At 38.4% G+C, this 17,634-nt stretch overlaps 1 protein-coding gene across 9 annotated transcripts in view; it reads right to left on the bottom strand.

The window, feature by feature from the left end:
- The window catches only part of MARCHF8 (membrane associated ring-CH-type finger 8), a 127,144-nt gene extending 109,510 nt beyond the window's left edge, over positions 1-17,634 (bottom strand). For 2 of the 9 annotated variants that reach the window (XM_086680274.1, XM_086680280.1), the window contains exon 1: positions 17,501-17,634. The gene's annotated coding sequence lies outside the window, so the exon portion shown is untranslated. Of the gene's footprint in view, positions 1-15,626; positions 16,064-16,954 lie in introns of those variants that run through there. The other 7 variants (XM_086680279.1, XM_086680278.1, XM_086680272.1 and 4 more) reach the window with 5 other exon arrangements.

Below are 17,634 nucleotides of genomic sequence, written 5' to 3'. Positions count from 1 at the left end.
GTTAATAAACAAGTTTTACAAAATTCCTATCAAAATCTCACCAAGATTTTTAGTATATATAGACAAGATTATTTTTAAATGTATATGGAAAAACAAAAGATTTACAATAGCCAAAACACTTTTGAAAGAAAAAAACAGAATGGGAGAAACCAGTCTACTGATTTCAAGACTTTAATTACAGAGTTACCATAATCAAGACCATGTGCTATTGGCAGAGGAACAGACATACAGATCAATGGTACAGGAGAAAGAACGCATAAACACACCCACACAAATATGCCCAAATGATTTTTGATAAAGCAATTCAATGGAGGAAAGGCAGCTTTTCAACAAATAGTACCAGAGCAACAGGAAAAAAAAAAATAAACCTCGACCTAAGTTTCACACATTATACAATTATTAACTCAATAGTTTATGGATGTACATGTATAACATAAAACTATAAAACTTTTAGGGAGAAAAAAAAGCATAGAAGAAAATCTGTAGGATTTAGGATTAGGCAAAGAGATCTTATACCTGACACTAAAGTCATGATCTCCAAGTAGAAAAATTTACTAACTGGATTGCATAAATATAAAAACTTTTGCTCTGCAAAGCGTGAAAGGAAAAACTACAGACTGGAAGAAAATATTTACAAAGCACATATCTGACAAAGAACTAGTATCCGGAATATATAAGCAACTGTCAAACTCAATTTAAAAAATCCAATTAGATGTTTCCGATTCTGTGTCTCCCTCTCTCTCTGCCCCTCCCCCGTTCATGCTCTGTCTCTCTCTGTCCCCAAAATAAATAAACGTTGAAAAAAAAAATTAAAAAAAAAAAATCCAATTAGAAAAAAAGCAAAACCAATTTGCAACAACGTGGATGGAACTAGAGAGTATTATGCTAAGCAAAATTAGTCAGAGAAAGACAAATATCATATGACTTCACTCATATGTGGAATTTAAGACACAAAACAGATAAACATAAGGGAAGAGAAGCAAAAATAATATAAAAACGGGGAGGGAGACAAAACATTTAAGAGACTCTAAATATAGAGAACAAACTGAGGGTTGCTGGAGGGGTTGTGGGAGGAGGGATGAGCTAAACGGGTAAGGGACATTAAGGAAGACACTTGTTGGGATGAGCACTGGGGATGATTCACAGGGGATGAATCACTGGAATCTATTCCTGAAATCATTATTGCACTTTTTGCTAACTAACTTGTTTGTAAATTAAAAACAAATAAAACAAAAAGGCAAAAGACATGAAAAGACTTTCACTGAGAGGATATATGGTAGCAAAGAGCATATGAAAAGATATTCAACCTCATTAGCCATTAGGGAAATGCAAATTAAAATCACCATGAGACATCACCACATACCTATAATAGGTATAAAATAAAATAAAAAATGGTTCCAACACCCAAATATAGGCAAGGCTAAGGAGAAACTGGACCACCCTTATATTACTGGGAGGAATATAAAATGATACATCCACTCTGGAAACACTTTGAAAATTTCTTTAAAAACTAAGTGCAGGGGGTGGAGCGCCTGGGTGGCTCAGTTAGTTAAGCATCCGACTTCGGCCAGGTCATGATCTCACCATTCGTGAGTTCAAGCCCCGCATCGGGGTCTGTGCCGATAGCTCAGAGCCTGGAGCCTGCTTCAGATTCTGTGTCTCCCTCTCTCTCTGCCCCTCCCCCACTTGTACTCTCTCTCTCTCCCCCCCTCAAAAAATGAACATTAAAAAACAAACAAACAAAAACCAAACAAACAAAAAAACCTAAATGTGTGGGGGCGCCTGGATGGCTCGGTCAGTTGAGTGTCTGGCTTTTGGTTTCAGCTCAGGTCATGATCTCATGGTTCATGGGTTTGGGCCCTGCATCAGGCTCTGTGCTGGCAGTGTGGCACCTGCTTGGGATTCTTCTTTCTCCCGCTCTCTCTGCCCCTCCCATGTGCATGCGCGCTTGCTCTCTCTCTCTCTCTCTCTCTCTCTCTCTGTCAAAATAAATAAATAAAATTAAAAAAAAAAAACAAACTAAACTTGTGATTATCATACAACCCATCAATTGTACCCCAGGACATTTATCCCAGAGAAATGAAGTAATTTGGTCATGCAAAAACCTGCACACAGATGCCTGAATTAGCTTTAGTCAACCGGATGTCCTTTAGTAGGTAAATGATCAAACAAATTACAGTACAAGAAGATGTACCAAATTATGGTACATCTATGGTACATACCACAGAATACTACTCAGCAATAAAAAAGGAATAAAAAGGAACTATTTGGACATGCAACAATCAGGATGAATCTCCAGAGAATGCCAATTCAAAAAGGTCATAATTTCATTTATATAACATTCTTAAGAAAGACAAATTACTGCAATGGGAGAACATATTAATGGTTGCCAGGGGTTAAGAAAGCAGTGAGAGTGGGAAGAAGTGAGTATAACTATAAAAAGGGCAACATGAGGGATCCCTGTGGAAATGGAAATATTCTGCATCTTGACTGTAACAATGTCAATGTCCTGCTCCTGACAGTGTACTGTTAACTTTACCAGATGTTAATTTTGGGGGAAACTAAATAAAGGTTAAACAGGATCCCTTACAACTGCATATACACCTAGTTACCTCAAAATGAAAATTTTAATTTAAAGAAAAAAAGATATTTTAAATAAGTCTGCAAATGAGAGATTTTAACATGTTTTTGAAGACAGAAAATATGGAAATATTAATAACTTAGCAAGGTGGAGAAAGCCACAATGTAAAATACATGCAATGATGGATAAAGACACAAAATGAAGTAATTTGCCTATAAAACATCAAGGGGCTCACACTTCATGTTATGAGTGGGAGCAAGCAACAGGCCAAAAAAAAGTCTGTAAATAAAACAATTGGTCCACTGGACACATCCTCAACCAGAAACTGCTACCGGAAGTAGGGTGCCGTCATTAACACAAACCTAAATAACTTGTATTTATTTAGTCATCACTCTGCAGGCAATGAGGAACTTCATACTATAGAATGAAAAGATGATGATCCACTTTATGCAATGTAAAATATTTAGGAACTCTGCTGACTGGCTGTAACTCAGAAGGCAAACCACACACCTGATGAACTTTAAGCTCTAAGGGGCAAAAATCTGCAAATTGAAAACTACAGTGTGTATTGGTTCCTAGTGGCTATTTCTAGCAAAAGGTATTACAAGAAAGAAAGAAACTCAGAGAAGATCAGATTATAGTGTGACATTACAGATGGCTTCCACTGAAACAAGATAGAGGTATAGAGGCGGGTAAGCAATGAAGTATCTCTCAAAAATAAATTTGGTTATTTGTACTCTGAATTGACTGGAAGCAAATGGATAACACGTGTAAGTTTCTGAGGGAAACAGGGGTGCCTGTGTGGCTCAGTCGGTTGGGCGTCTGACTTCAGCTCAGGTCATCATCTCGCGCTCCGTGAGTTTTGAGCCCCGCGTCAGGCTCTGTGCTGACAGCTCAGAGCCTGGAGCCTGCTTCCAATTCTGTGTCTCCCTCTCTCTGGCCCTCCCCCGCTCACACTCTGTCTCACTCTCTCTCTCAAAAATAAATAAATATTTTTTTAAAAATTTACATTTCCGAGGGAAATACGCTGGCAGAGAAACTACAAGCCCACATTTAGAAGGTCTCTGACTGTTCAAGACCTAAAAGCAATTTCTGGGAGTCTAACCTTCTATTAAAAGACCAACTTCACAATACCCAAGGAGACTGCACGCCAAACATCAATTCTGGATGTATGATGAGGCCAAATAAGATCATGGAAAAAGAAGAACTTCCTAAAGGTTGATCCCTGGGGCCATGAAGAAAAAGGAAGGTGAAGAGTTTCTCCCATGGAACAAAATCAGAATCTAATAAGAAACATCCTTTCCTTCCAAGGATGGGAGCCTTCCTTTATTATATCTGCCCATAAAGATTAAAGAACTGTTACAGGAGCGCCTGGGTGGCTCAGTCCATTAAGTGTCCGACTTCGGCTCAGGTCATGATCTCACAGTTCATTCGTGACTTTGGGCCCCGCATCAGGCTTTATGCTGACAACTCAGAGCCTGGAGCCCGCTTCCAATTCTTTGTCTCCCTCTCTCTCTCTGCCTTGCTCGCATGTGCGCTCTCCCTCTCTGCTCAGAAATAAACATTAAGAAAAAAAAACAAAACTGTTACAGAAGAGTGACTACTGTCCCTCTATGCTTCACCTTCCAAATAGGACAGTTTACAAGTCATGTTGTGTTCTTACTGTAATACTTTTTGAGGGTTGAGGAGAAGGTGTGTCTTCTTAGTTCACTTGACTAAGAAAGGCTGATGTGGACCTGACAGCTGGCCAGGCATCACTTAGAGATCCTGTACTTTGAACTGAAGGCAATGGCTGGTTGGATAGGGGATTAGTGTGCTCTGGGTGTGGGAAAAAGAATGAAACAGTTTGGAGACCAGAATGACTAACTGAAACAGACTCAAGGCAATTTACCTACTACATCATTTCCTGTTTCCGGGCAAATGGGAGACTACATTTTTCAGTCTCTTTTGCAATTATGAGAGGCCATGTGACTGATTCCTAATAAGAGGACAGTAATATTTTCCACTTCTAGGCCCTTAAAAACATTCATTAAGATCCTTCATCCAGTTCTCTCTTCAACCGCCATCTTTGTTGTTCCTACTGTAACTGTTACCACGGTATAGCACAGCCCAGAGGTTTCAAAATTTGGGGTGCATACAAATCATCTTATTCTGATGCTGTAGATCTGGGATGCAGCCTGAGATTCTACATTTCTAATAAGCTCTAAGATGATACCAACATTGCTGGTTTATGAACTAAATTTTGAGGAGCAAGGGCTTAAATTACCAAGATCAATACACAATGAGAGAAAGATGATTCTCTGGAGAAACTGGCCTGGAAAAAGGTTTCCCACATAGTGACTGACCTAGAGAATTCCAGTCCACATTAAAGCAGGCTGATGGAAGGCTCTAGGAGGAAAGACCTCCAGAAAATTATAGAGACTGAAAAAATATGGATAATATGAGAGAACATGATAAAAAGAATGTGTATATGAAAAGTTATGCCACTGAAAAATGAGGTAACTTTAAAAAGATACATAAGAGGGGCGCCTGGGTGGCGCAGTCGGTTAAGCATCCAACTTCAGCCAGGTCACGATCTCGCGTCCGTGAGTTCGAGCCCCGCGTCAGGCTCTGGGCTGATGGCTCAGACCCTGGAGCCTGTTTCCGATTCTGTGTCTCCCTCTCTCTCTGCCCCTCCCCCGTTCATGCTCTGTCTCTCTCTGTCCCAAAAATAAATAAACGTTGAAAAAAAAAATTAAAAAAAAAAAAAAGATGTATAAAAAAAAGATACATAAGAAAGAAAAAGCAATCACAGACTACTACTTGGCTCTATAGAACAGAGTGGTCACTGACCACTGATTTCAATAAAAATAGGGATATAGCCATAGTTGGAACGCAGAAAAGGTAAGTGAGGCGTTTAAGATGCCCAAATCCAAGTAACAAGAAAGCAATGCATAATCTAAAACTGATAAATCAATAATGTGTATAAGCATCAAGTTTAGAACTATGAAGATAACTACCATAGAAATAAGAAAACAGAAGTTGCCGGGCCGCCTGGGTGGCTCAGTCAGTTAAGTGTCGGACTCTTGATCTCGGCTCAGGTCATGATCTCACAGTCTGTGAGTTTGAGCCCCGCATGGAACTGTGCACTGATGGCGCAGAGCCTGCTTGGGATTCTGTCTCTCCTTCTCTCTGCTCCTCCCCCGCTTGTGCTTACTCTCAAAGCAAATAAACAAACTTATATGAAAAAAAAAATTATAAAAAAGAAAACAGAAGTTACCTGTTTTTCATTATAAGCCCTCTGTGTTCACTATTTTAAACAATATCTAAGTATTTTGATGAAAACTTAAATGTCAATTTTAAAATACAGGAAAATACAGGCGCACCTAGGCGGCTCAATCAGTTGAGGGTCCAACTTCAGCTCAGGTCATGATCGCACAGCTCATGAATTAGAGCCCCGCATCAAGCTCTGTGCTGACAGCTCAGAGCCTGGAGCATATTTCAGATTCTGTGTCTCCCTCTCTCTCTGTCCCTCCCCCACTCGCACTTTGTCTCTCTCAAAAATAAAAAAATTTAAAAAACATTAAAAAATTGTTTTAAATAAAAATAAAATACAGAAAAATATAGAGACTTGGTAACAGACAATACAGGCAAGGGAATGGAAAAAAGGGTACCTACACATTATTAGGGGAAGTGTAGGCTGAAATAAAAATTGGGGTAACAACCGCCACTATACAATTTAAATCTCATTGACCAGACGATTCCACTCTTAGGACTCTATACCACACTAATACTTCCCATGAATGTTCAAAGACATACATACAAAAACAGTCACTTCAACACTGTTATAAAAGAGAAAAATCAGGGGTGTCTAGGTGGCTCAATCAGTTAGGCTTCTGACTCCTGATTTCAGCTCAGGCCATGGTCTCACGGTGTGTGAGACTGAGCCCCTTGTAGGGCTCTGCACTGACAGCACAGCCTGCTTGGGATTCTCTCTCCCTCTCTCTCTGCCCCTCCCCATTCATATGTGTGTGTGCGCGCGCGCGTGCTCTCTCTCTCTCTCTCTCTCTCAAAATAAATACAAAACATTTTTAAACAATATTTTTAAAAAATTTTTAGGGGCGCCTGGGTGGCGCAGTCGGTTAAGCGTCCGACTTCAGCCAGGTCATGATCTCGCGGTCTGTGAGTTCGAGCCCCGCGTCAGGCTCTGGGCTGATGGCTCGGAGCCTGGAGCCTGTTTCCGATTCTGTGTCTCCCTCTCTCTCTGCCCCTCCCCCGTTCATGCTCTGTCTCTCTCTGTCCCAAAAATAAATAAAAAACGTTGAAAAAAAAATTTTTTTTTAAAAAAATAAAAAAATAAAAATTTTTAAAAAGAAAAATCAGAACACACTAAATATCCACTAATAGAGAAAGAGTTGAATGAATTATGAATATATGTGCCCAACTTGATTTCAGCCTTGTAAGATCCAGAGCAGGTAACCCAGGGAAGCCTACCACACTTCTCATCTACAGAACTACAAGATAATAAATTTGTGTTGTTTAAGATTCTAAGTTTGTGGTAATTTCTTACACAGCAATAGAAAACAAGTACTTCTACAAAAGTTAAAGAAATGCATTAGTCCACTAATTAAAATCTATACCTCCAACTATACAGAGAAAGTCCTGCCTTTGTGCACCAAAAGACATGCACACAATGTTCACATAACCAGGGCACCTGGCTGGCTCAGTCCGAAGAGCATGTGACTCTTGATCTCGGGGTTGTGAGTTCAAGCCCCACATTGGGTGTAGAGATTATTAAAATAAATAAACTTAAAAAAACATTCGCATAAACACTGCTCATTACAGAAAAAAAATGACAACCCATTCACCAAGAATACAAAGATCAAATTATGGAATATTCATATAATGTAATGCAATACATTAATGACATCAGTGAACTACAGCCACATACAGAAATATGGGTGAGTCTCAAGTCTCACTATGTGGGATGAAAAAGCAAGTGATGAAAGTGTACACACAGTATGATTCTAGTTATTACATTCAACGGTACCAAGACGGAAACAACACAGCACAGAAATGCAAATGTGATAAAACTATTAAAAAAATGAAACAATAAAAACAAGTTCAGGGTAGCAGTTATGTCTGTGGGGAGGTAAAAAGATAGGATGAGAAGGGGACCAGGGGGCACCAAAGATAATGTAAGATTTTGTTCCTAACTGGTGATTACAAACTAATAGTATTTAAGTTTTAAACATGTTTCATAATTATTATAATGCTTATTCAATATTTAAAAGATGAAAACATCTAAGAATAGAAATTCCAGATAACCAAAACACAATTTTTTTTTGCTTTTGTCAAAACATGTTCATTGAAAAAAAAATTATTCAAATATAAGAAAGTCCAATCATATTTTCAATATCTCTTAAAATCCCACCACGTAGACATAATCAGTAACAATTTGCTGAACATCCTTCTAGACACTTCTTATGCATGTGTGTACACATGCATTTAAAAATTATACATAAAATTACTGTATACAACACATAAATGCTTATTCTATAAATGCTCTTTACACCCTTGCTTTTTTAAGTCAACTGTATTGAGCCACAACTTACCTAAAATACACCAGTTTTAAATGTAATGCTAGAAAAGTTTTGACGAATTTAGTGTAACCACAAACCACTTAAAATTCAGAGAGAATATTTCTATCACTGCAAAAAAATCCCCTTTCTCCTTTGCAGTCAGTTCTTCCCACTCTGACCCAAGGCAATTACTAATCTCCTTTATTATACATTAATTTTGCTGGCTCTAAGATGAATGAAATTCTCCAGTATGTACTCTTTCGTGCCTGGCTTCTTTTGCTCAGCAAAATGTGTTCCAATTTCATGCCGTGATATTATCAGTATTTCCATTCTTACTGTGGAATAGTGTTCCACTGTCTAATGGTTGCCACTGTCTAATGGTTGACAGACATTTGGAATAATTTCCAGCTTTGATCTCTAAACATTGTCATTACACCATTTGTGACATAACCTTTTATTTTATAACCGGGGGTGGAATTCCGGGTTATCCCACAAGTGTATGTTTAAGTTAACAGGAAACTGTGACACTGTCTTCCAAAGTGCCTATATCACGATACACTCCTAACAATTTATGTAAGTTCCCGTTCTTCACCAAGCTTTGATATCATCAATGTCTTCAATTTTAAGCATTATTGTAGGCAAAGAGTTGTTTATAATTTTGATTTGCACCTCCCTAAATATACTGAGAATTTTAAAACGTGCCTATTGTAAATTCAAATATCGGCCTTTGTGAAGTGTCTGTCCAAATCTTTTATCAATTTTATAATTTGAGTTGTCTGCCTTCTTATTAATGATTCGTAGAGGTTCTTTATACACACTGGATAATTTGTCGGATAATTGCAAATATTTGCTCCCATTCTGTAGCAGATCTTGTATTTTTCCTAGCAGTGTCTTTTAAAGTGAAGAAGCTTTTAATTTTTCTTAAGTCTAATTTAACATTCAAAAATTTTTATCATGAATGCTTTTCGTATCATTCATATGACTGAAGGCTTTCTTCATCAGACTAGAACCACAACATGAATGTCCTTACCACTTCTATCATAATGTTGGATTTGAGATTCTAGACAATGTAATGGGCCAAAGAAAGAAATTAAGGAAAAAAAGAAGGCAAGCAGGCAGGGAGAAAGAAACAGTTGTAGAAAGAAAAGTTGTAGAAAGAAAAGTTGTAGAAAATTCTTTAAAAAGTAACCAAAAGACTACTAGAAGTAGTAAGTGAATTTAGAAAGTCTACCAGATATAAAGGTAATATACAAAACCAACTGTATTTCTACATATTGGCAATAAACAAGTGGAAAATAATTTTAATCTCATTTATAATATCAAAAACAAAATATTAAGATAAAAATTTGACAAAATATGTATAGGACATGTACACTACAAAACTAAAAATAATCCTTTGAAACAGATCTTTGAAAATAAAAGACAAAGGTAAAGGATTTATACTAACTAATTTCAAACCACACAGCCACAGTAAGAAAAGCAGTACAGTATTGACATAAGGACAGATCTACAAATCAACAGAAGAATGAGTCCAAAAGTATATTCACACATATACCATCAGTTGATTTCCAACAAAAAATGGCAAAATAATTCAATGGGCAAAGGCTGGAGAAAGGACAAGAAATTCAATAGGGAAAGGATAATCTTTTCAATAAATGATACTAAAACAGCTGTGAATTCATAAAGAAAAGTAATAAACCTAGACCCCTATCTCATACCACATACCCTTTAACCCCTAAAAATAGATCATAGACCTACTATAAGAGCTAAAACTATAAAACTTTTGAGGGAAAAATTCTGTGGTCTGTTTTCTTCGTATAATATTTCAGATATACTTGTATATTAATAAATATACATCTTTTATATTTTTTAAAAAAAGTAAGAAAAATAAAGAGCAGCGAATCCTTAAAATTTTTTTATACATGTAATTATTTTTAAAAATCAAATTTCAGGGGTGTCTGGGTGGATCAGTTGGTTAAGGGTCCAACTCTTGGTTTCAGCTCAGGTCATGATCTCACAGTTTGTGAGTTTGAGCCCCATATCAGGCTTGGTGCTTACAGTGCAGAGACTGCTTGAGATTCTCTCTCTCTCTTTCTCCCTCTCTCTGCCCCTGCACTGCGCATGCTCTCTCTCTCTCTCTCGAAAAACAAATAAGTATAAATAAAATAAAATAAAATAAAATAAAATAAAATAAAATAAAATAAAATAAAATAAAATTTCAAAACCCACTGTGAATTCCTTACCCATACAGTCAAACAATCTTTCTTCAACTGAAATTCAGAAATATTCAAAGGAAAAGAAAAAAAGTCTTCTTCAACCTCCTTTCATATGGTTTCAGTAAACTGAGGCTGCTTCTAGGGAACTCAAGTTTGCCTCAATAACTATTTTTTGAGTGCTTTTCTAAAGCCATAAATAATAAAAACAAATCTGCCTAAAATATATTAATACCATCCATAATTTTTATAAAATGGTTACCAGAAGATCATGACAATATGAGAAATACTCTGTACTGATATATGGTTTGGAAGTGCCCTGTCCTAGTTGATAACGATTCTTAATTTAATTTATCACATAGGATTACAAAGTTTGGGAATTATAATAAAACAAGAAAACTATAATAAAACAAATTTAAACTATTCTAAGCATAAATTCCTCCCCCCAATAATTTAGAGGATATCTCAAGAAATGTATTACCCTTGGGGCGCCTGGGTGGCTCAGTCGGTTAAGTGACTTCAGCTCAGGTCATGATTTTGCAGTCTGTGAGTTCAAGCCCTGCGTCGGGCTCTGTGCTGACAGCTCAGAACCTGGAGCCTGCTTCGGATTCTGTGTCTCCCTCTCTGTCTGCCCCTCCCCTGCTTGCTCTCTATCTCTCTCTGTCTCTCTCTCTCTCTCAAAAATAATAAACATTAAAAAAAATTGTTTTAAAGAAATGTACTAATTACTGTCACAAGTTGTGGTTAACAAAATGATGATAAAAAAGAGTCCATTATGGTTTATTAATTTAACCATCACAGCTTTCCACAACACCAAAATGAAAGGCAACACATAATGCAAAATCACTGCCCACGTATTATTTATTGTGCACAAAACCAAGTACCCCAAAACTCATTTAAAACAATAAACATTTACTATCTAACAATTAGTATGGGTCAGGAATTTAGACCGCTTAGCTCATGGTTTGCGTGAGGCTGCAGTCAAAACTGCTGGGTAGCGGAGCAACTTCTTACTAGACATGTCTGGAGGCAAGGGAAACAAAAGCAAAAATGAACTATTGGGACTTCATCAAGATAAAAAGCTTCTGCACAGCGAAGGAAACAATCAACAAAACGAAAACAAAACAAAACAAAAGGGCAACCTACAGAATGGGAGAAGATATTTGCAAATGCCATATCAGATAAAGGGTTAGTATCCAAAATCTATAAAGAACTTACCAAACTTAACACCCAAAAAATAGATAATCCAGTTAAGAAAGGGGCAGAAGACATAAACAGATATTTCTCCAAAGACATACACAGACATTTCTCCAAAGACATACACATGACTAACAGACACATGAAAAAATGTTTAACATCGTCATCAGGAAAATACAAATCAAAACCACAATGAGATACTATCTCACACCTGTCAGAATGGCTAAAATTAACAACTCAGCAAACAACAGATGTTGGCAAAGATGCGGAGAAAGGGGAACCCTCTTGCACTGTTGGTGGGAATGCAAACTGATGTAGCTACTCTGGAAGTCTGGAGGTTCCTCAGAAAGTTACCACCTAGCAATTGCACTACCAGGTATTTATCCAAAGGATATAAACATACTGATTTGAAGAGGCATATGCACCCCAATGTTTATAGCAGCACTATCAACAATAGCCAAATTATGGAAAGAGCCCAAATGTCCATCAATTGATAATGGATAAAGAAGGTGCGGTATATATACAATATTACTCAGCCATCAAAAAGAATGAGATCTTGCCATTTGCAATGAGATGGGATGGAACTAGAGTGTATTATGCTAAGTGAAAGAAGTCAGAGAAAGACAAATGCCATATTATTTCACTCATATGTAGAATTTAAGAAACAAAAGAGATGACCACAAGGAAAGGGAAGGAAAAACAAAATAAAACAAAAATAGAGAGGGAGGCAAACCATAAGAGACTCTTAACTATAGAGAACTGAGGGTTGCTTGAGGGGTTGTGGGTGGGAGTATGCGCTAAATGAGTGATGGGCATTAAGGAGGGCACTTGTTGGGATGAGCACTGGGGATGATTCGTAGGGGATGAATCACTAAATTCTACTCCTGAAACTAATACTACACTATATGTTAACTTGAATTTAAAGAAAATCTTGGAAAGAAAAAAAAATGTTGGCCAGGCTATAGGATCATCTGAAGGCTTGGCTCTATATAAAAGGAAGGAAGGAGGAATTTGCTTCTAAGTTCATGTGGCTGTGGCCAAGCCTTGATCCTTTATTAAATGGGCCTCTCCTTAGGGCTGTTCACAACATGGCAACCTTTTTTGTGTTTTATTTCAGTATCTTTCTTTCCACCAATGACTTTTTTAGGTGTACAATTCAATGGCTTTTAGCATACTCACAGAATTGTGCAACCACCACCACAATCAATTTTAGGACATTGATCATCATAAAAGAAATCCATTATGCAGCAAATCTTCCCTCTTCCCCCACCCCAAATGCCCAGATCTGGGCAATCACCAATCTATTTTCTGACTCTATAGATTTGTGTATTCTGGACATTTCATATAAACATAGCCATAAAATAACGTGGCCTTTTGTGACTGGCTTTTATTATTTAGCATAATGTCTTCAAAGTTTATGTATGTTGTAGCATGAATCTGTACTTCGTTCCTTTTAATGGTTGAGTAACAGTCCACTGTATGTATAAACCACAATTTATTTATCCATTTATCAACTAGTATACATTTAAGTTACTTTTATTTTTGGCTACTATGCACACTGATACTGTAAACATTTGCATACAAGTTTTGGTGTGAATATATATTCTCATTTTTCTTTGAGTATAAACCTAGGAGTGGGGTTGCTATGTCATTTGCTATCCCTGTGTTCAGCTGTTTAAGGAACTACTAGACTGTTTCCCAACGGAGCTACATCCCTTTCCATTCCCAATAACAGAGTATGAAGATTCCAGTCTCTCCACAATCTCTACAACACCTGTTATTATCTGTCTTTTAGATTATAGTCATCCCAGTGGGTACAACACAGTAATTTACTGTGATATTGATTTGCATTTCCCTGGTGGCTAACGAGATCAAGCTATTTTTCGGGTGCTTATTGGTCATTTGTATGCCTTGTCGGAAGAAATGTCTATTCAAATCCTTTGTTTTTAAATTGAGTTCTTCTTTTATTGTTGAGGTGTAAGACTTCCTTACACACTCCCATTAGAAATTTATTATTAGATATATGATTTGCTCATAGTAAACACTAGAGAGCATGTGGATAGGGTATCAGTAGGAACTCTCATACAATGAGGGTAGGAAAGTAAAACAGCACAACTACAAGGGAAAGTAATTTGGCAATACTTGGAAAATTACAGAGGCCCATACCCTACAACCAACAATCCCAATCATAGGTGTTTACCTCAGCAAAACGCTTACACTTGGTAAAAACTAGCATGGGTGGAAACTTGGGGGAAAAAACATGAAACATAGAAACCTAAGTGGAAAAGACGCAGAAAAAAATCCACATACTACAATGCCATTTATATATAAAGTTCAAAAACATTCAAAAGTAAACGTTCTGGGGGGTGTATACACATAAAATAAGTTTATGAAGAAAAGCAAAGAAATGGTAGAATTCAGTCTGGTGGTTACTTCCAAAGGGATGGAAGGGGAGGTGTCTAATCAGGAAAAGGCACACAGTTTCAATGGTATTGATAATATTCCATTTTTTGAGCTTTGTATATGCAAATTACTTATTTCTGTATTGTGAAGTATTTCATAAACATTTTTTTCAGAGAGCTACACTAATATCTGAATATCTCTCTAATATAGACACACACTGAAGAAGTTTCATCCCAATATACTTCATGCAGATGAGTATCGTAGTGAACCAAAAACTACATATAAACAAGATCATCAATTATTTTTAATCCAATGAAGTGTATGCTTTGTAGAACAGAAAAGATGGATTCTCTGCCTTTTCCTGCTTCTCCCTACCTTTCTGTCATCCTGTCTTCCTGATCCCACCTTTACCACAGCAATCTGGATTAAATACCATCTCCTCTGGGAGGTTCTGCCATTCAATCCATCAGCCTTATGTGTGCACATTCTCCTCTCAATTTCCATAGTATTTGTATCACTTCAAGGCCCTCATCACATTATCCCTGGAATGCATGTGATTTAGCTCCTCTGTCAAAGATAAGTACCTGAAGATTCAGAACACTGATTACATCAGTCTGCTCATAGAAGGTACTCAGTTTTTTGTTGACTATTGAACGAATGAATGAATGAATCTGAAAATTCAGGAATTTCAGGATGAGGTGAGTAAAGATCTGGCCTAGTCTTCTTTAAAATTCTCAAAAACTGAGGAATTAAATAATTATACTCCTTGAAAAAGAATTTCAACATTGAAACTCTTCAAAATATAGCAAAGATAAGATTAACAATGGTCGGTTAAAATATAAAATGTTTATAGTGCATATACTGATTAACATTCCATAATCACAGGGGGCCAAATCAGAGGCGTAAGAACTTCCTGAACAGTCCACTGCCTTAGAACACGTCTTGAAGTCAATCATGTAACTGGAGAACAGGTAGAGTTCTATCTTTTATAGAAATAAAAAATAGTGCATGCTATTTCATGACCTAAATTTGTTACTTTTAGAAATTTTGACAACTTTTATTTATTTTTTTGCTTTCAGATATTTAAATTGTTTCCTACAAAAAGTATAAACCTAGACATTATGTGCTTACGGCAGAAAAGGGACGTACACGGGGCTGGGGGCGGGGGGGGGATGGAGACCACAAGTGAAACAGCTGTTTCTCAAAAACTAGGCGCTACTGCTGGATAACAAATATGGAGTCTTAACTGGTTGAATCAATTCATTTCTGTCTATGCATCTATAATTCCTTCCTGGAGCTAAGTTAAAGAAGACAAAAAATGTTGGAAGGAGGGCTAACGCCAGATTTAGCAAATAAAAATGCAGTAAGCCCAGTTAAACTTGAACTTCAAATAAACAATGCTTTTTTTTTTTAGTAACGCATGCCTTATGAAATATTTATACTAAAAACTTATTCATTGTTAATCTGAAATTAAAATTTAAACTAGGTTAGCTGTCTTTCATCTGGCAACCCTAATTGAAGCCAAAAAAAATGGAGCAGTAATCAATCCAATTTCCTCACTTTGTGGTAGAAACTGAGCCCCGATGGAAAGAAGTAACCTACCTAGACCTACACCAAAGATCAAGGAAGTAGGTCTACTTTGAAAAGAGAAAACATATTCTGCTAGGTCACCTTGGGTTCCATTCATAGTCCATTCAACCTCCAATCTTGCTCACTTCACAGAAGCACCAAGTGGACAACCTGTAAAAGTTTATGGTTTTCCTCTTTCAATATAAAACTTCAAGTTTCAGTAAATCTCTCATCAATCCCAGTCCTTGAAAACAACAATCCAAAAAAGTAAGCATTTCTCTTAAACAAAATCATCCTTATAATTTTTGGTCTACCGACCACCCCTTCATATTCTGTTTATATGTTCACGCACCATATGAAACATGACCTCCTTTTCTCCTAAACTCAGTTCTCTCAAAATCCAAAATTCTCTTGCTCCAGGGTTTCAAAATTTGTAATACATTCATATCATTCCATAACTCTACGATTTTAAGTCATGTACCCTCTCAACTTTTGTATTTTTCAGAGGTAATGTCCTAATCCATTCAGTTGGGTCTAAAAAAAAAAGTCTTTTTTAAATTTTTTTTTTCAACGTTTATTTATTTTTGGGACAGAGAGAGACAGAGCATGAACGGGGGAGGGGCAGAGAGAGAGGGAGACACAGAATCGGAAACAGGCTCCAGGCTCTGAGCCATCAGCCCAGAGCCTGACGCGGGGCTCGAACTCACGGACCGCGAGATCGTGACCTGGCTGAAGTCGGACGCTTAACCGACTGCGCCACCCAGGCGCCCCTAAAAAAAAAAAGTCTTGATAAAAAAAAAAAAAAAAGCCTTCCGCTCCCATTCTACACCTGAGCAACAACGAGCAATGCGCATAAGGTCTCACTATTATAAACACACACTTACTTGCCTTGGGCCTGGAATGCAAGAAAAGATGGAAAGGGAAACGTCCATTGGAAATTTGGGGGGACCTTTCCCAAATCTATATGAGGAATATACTAATTGTCTCTCTAATTGCATGACATACAGTCGAACAAAATCGAAGGAAAAATAATAGAAAACTCCACATAAGCAAAAGATCCATCCAGAGCCTACCAAATTAACACTCAAAACATTTCCCCAACAGTATACCAATACTTCTCAACCTGTGATCCCTGGGGGCCCTTAGAGGTGGTGCAGTGGAACAGGAAGACAGCGAAGCAGAAAAAAGGTTTCGTTTTTATCTTTTTTTTTTTTTTTTTTTTTTAACTAACTGGGCTTCCAGAAGAGGTTGAAAAAAGGGTTCGTTGCATCAAAAACGCCTGAAAAAAAACGCAGTAACATAAACCATTACGACTTTGTCTAGTAAGTTTTCTATTAAAAACTTCACCCAGGTGAGTAAGAATCCAAATCGTGTCAGGTGGAAAATTTAAAGACAAACAGGAACTTAGCAATTAAAAGACAAATATCTACCTAAGTGTTCCCTCTGGCAGCTTCCAAAGTATGCGGGTGTCTCGAGATCACACACGTCAGAAGTGGCAGGTCCTCACAGATCATCTAGTCCAGACATTCATTACAGATGTGGAAACTCAGGCCAGGGCGAGGGCTGAGGCTGACTTGGCCAAGGTCTCCCAGCCCGCAAGGGCCAGGCCAGGCTTCAACTGGGACTCCACGCTGGCAGCCCGGGGTCCTCAGCGCCCCCCACGGATCCTGCGGCCCTCGGTTCGGCGCGGCCCGGAGAGTAGAGTAGCCTCAGGCAGCCTCGAGCAGCCGGGGCGGAAGGGCCCACAGCCCGGGGTCGCTGCCACTTTTCGGCCGGCTCCGCGCCGAGGCCGCGACCCAGAGCCGTGCAGAGCTCGGGCCTCGGCTGCCGCCCCTGCCCAACCCACCTGTCGCGGTCGGCACCGCCGGCAGCCACACCCCCTGCCGGGGTCCGGGGCTCGGCCGGCCTCTTCGGCGGCGGGCAGCAGCCACTGCGCGCGGCGTAAGGTACGCCTGTCCCAAGGCCGCAAGGGTTACCTCAGGTGGGCGCTGAGCTCGCGGCTGGGCCGCCCCGCCTCGCCTGAAGCATGCCGGACACCAGGACACAGCAGGGCCGCAGCTCGGCCACCACCGGGCCTGTTTACACTCCTCTGCGGGAGGACGCCGCTGGC

Source organism: Puma concolor, chromosome D2 (assembly GCF_028749965.1).
Source record: "Puma concolor isolate L17-30 chromosome D2, mPumCon1.1.hap2, whole genome shotgun sequence".
Lineage (NCBI taxonomy): Eukaryota > Metazoa > Chordata > Mammalia > Carnivora > Felidae > Puma > Puma concolor.
The sequence above is the reverse complement of the archived record's forward strand: the minus strand, read 5'-3'. Positions and strand labels throughout refer to the sequence as shown.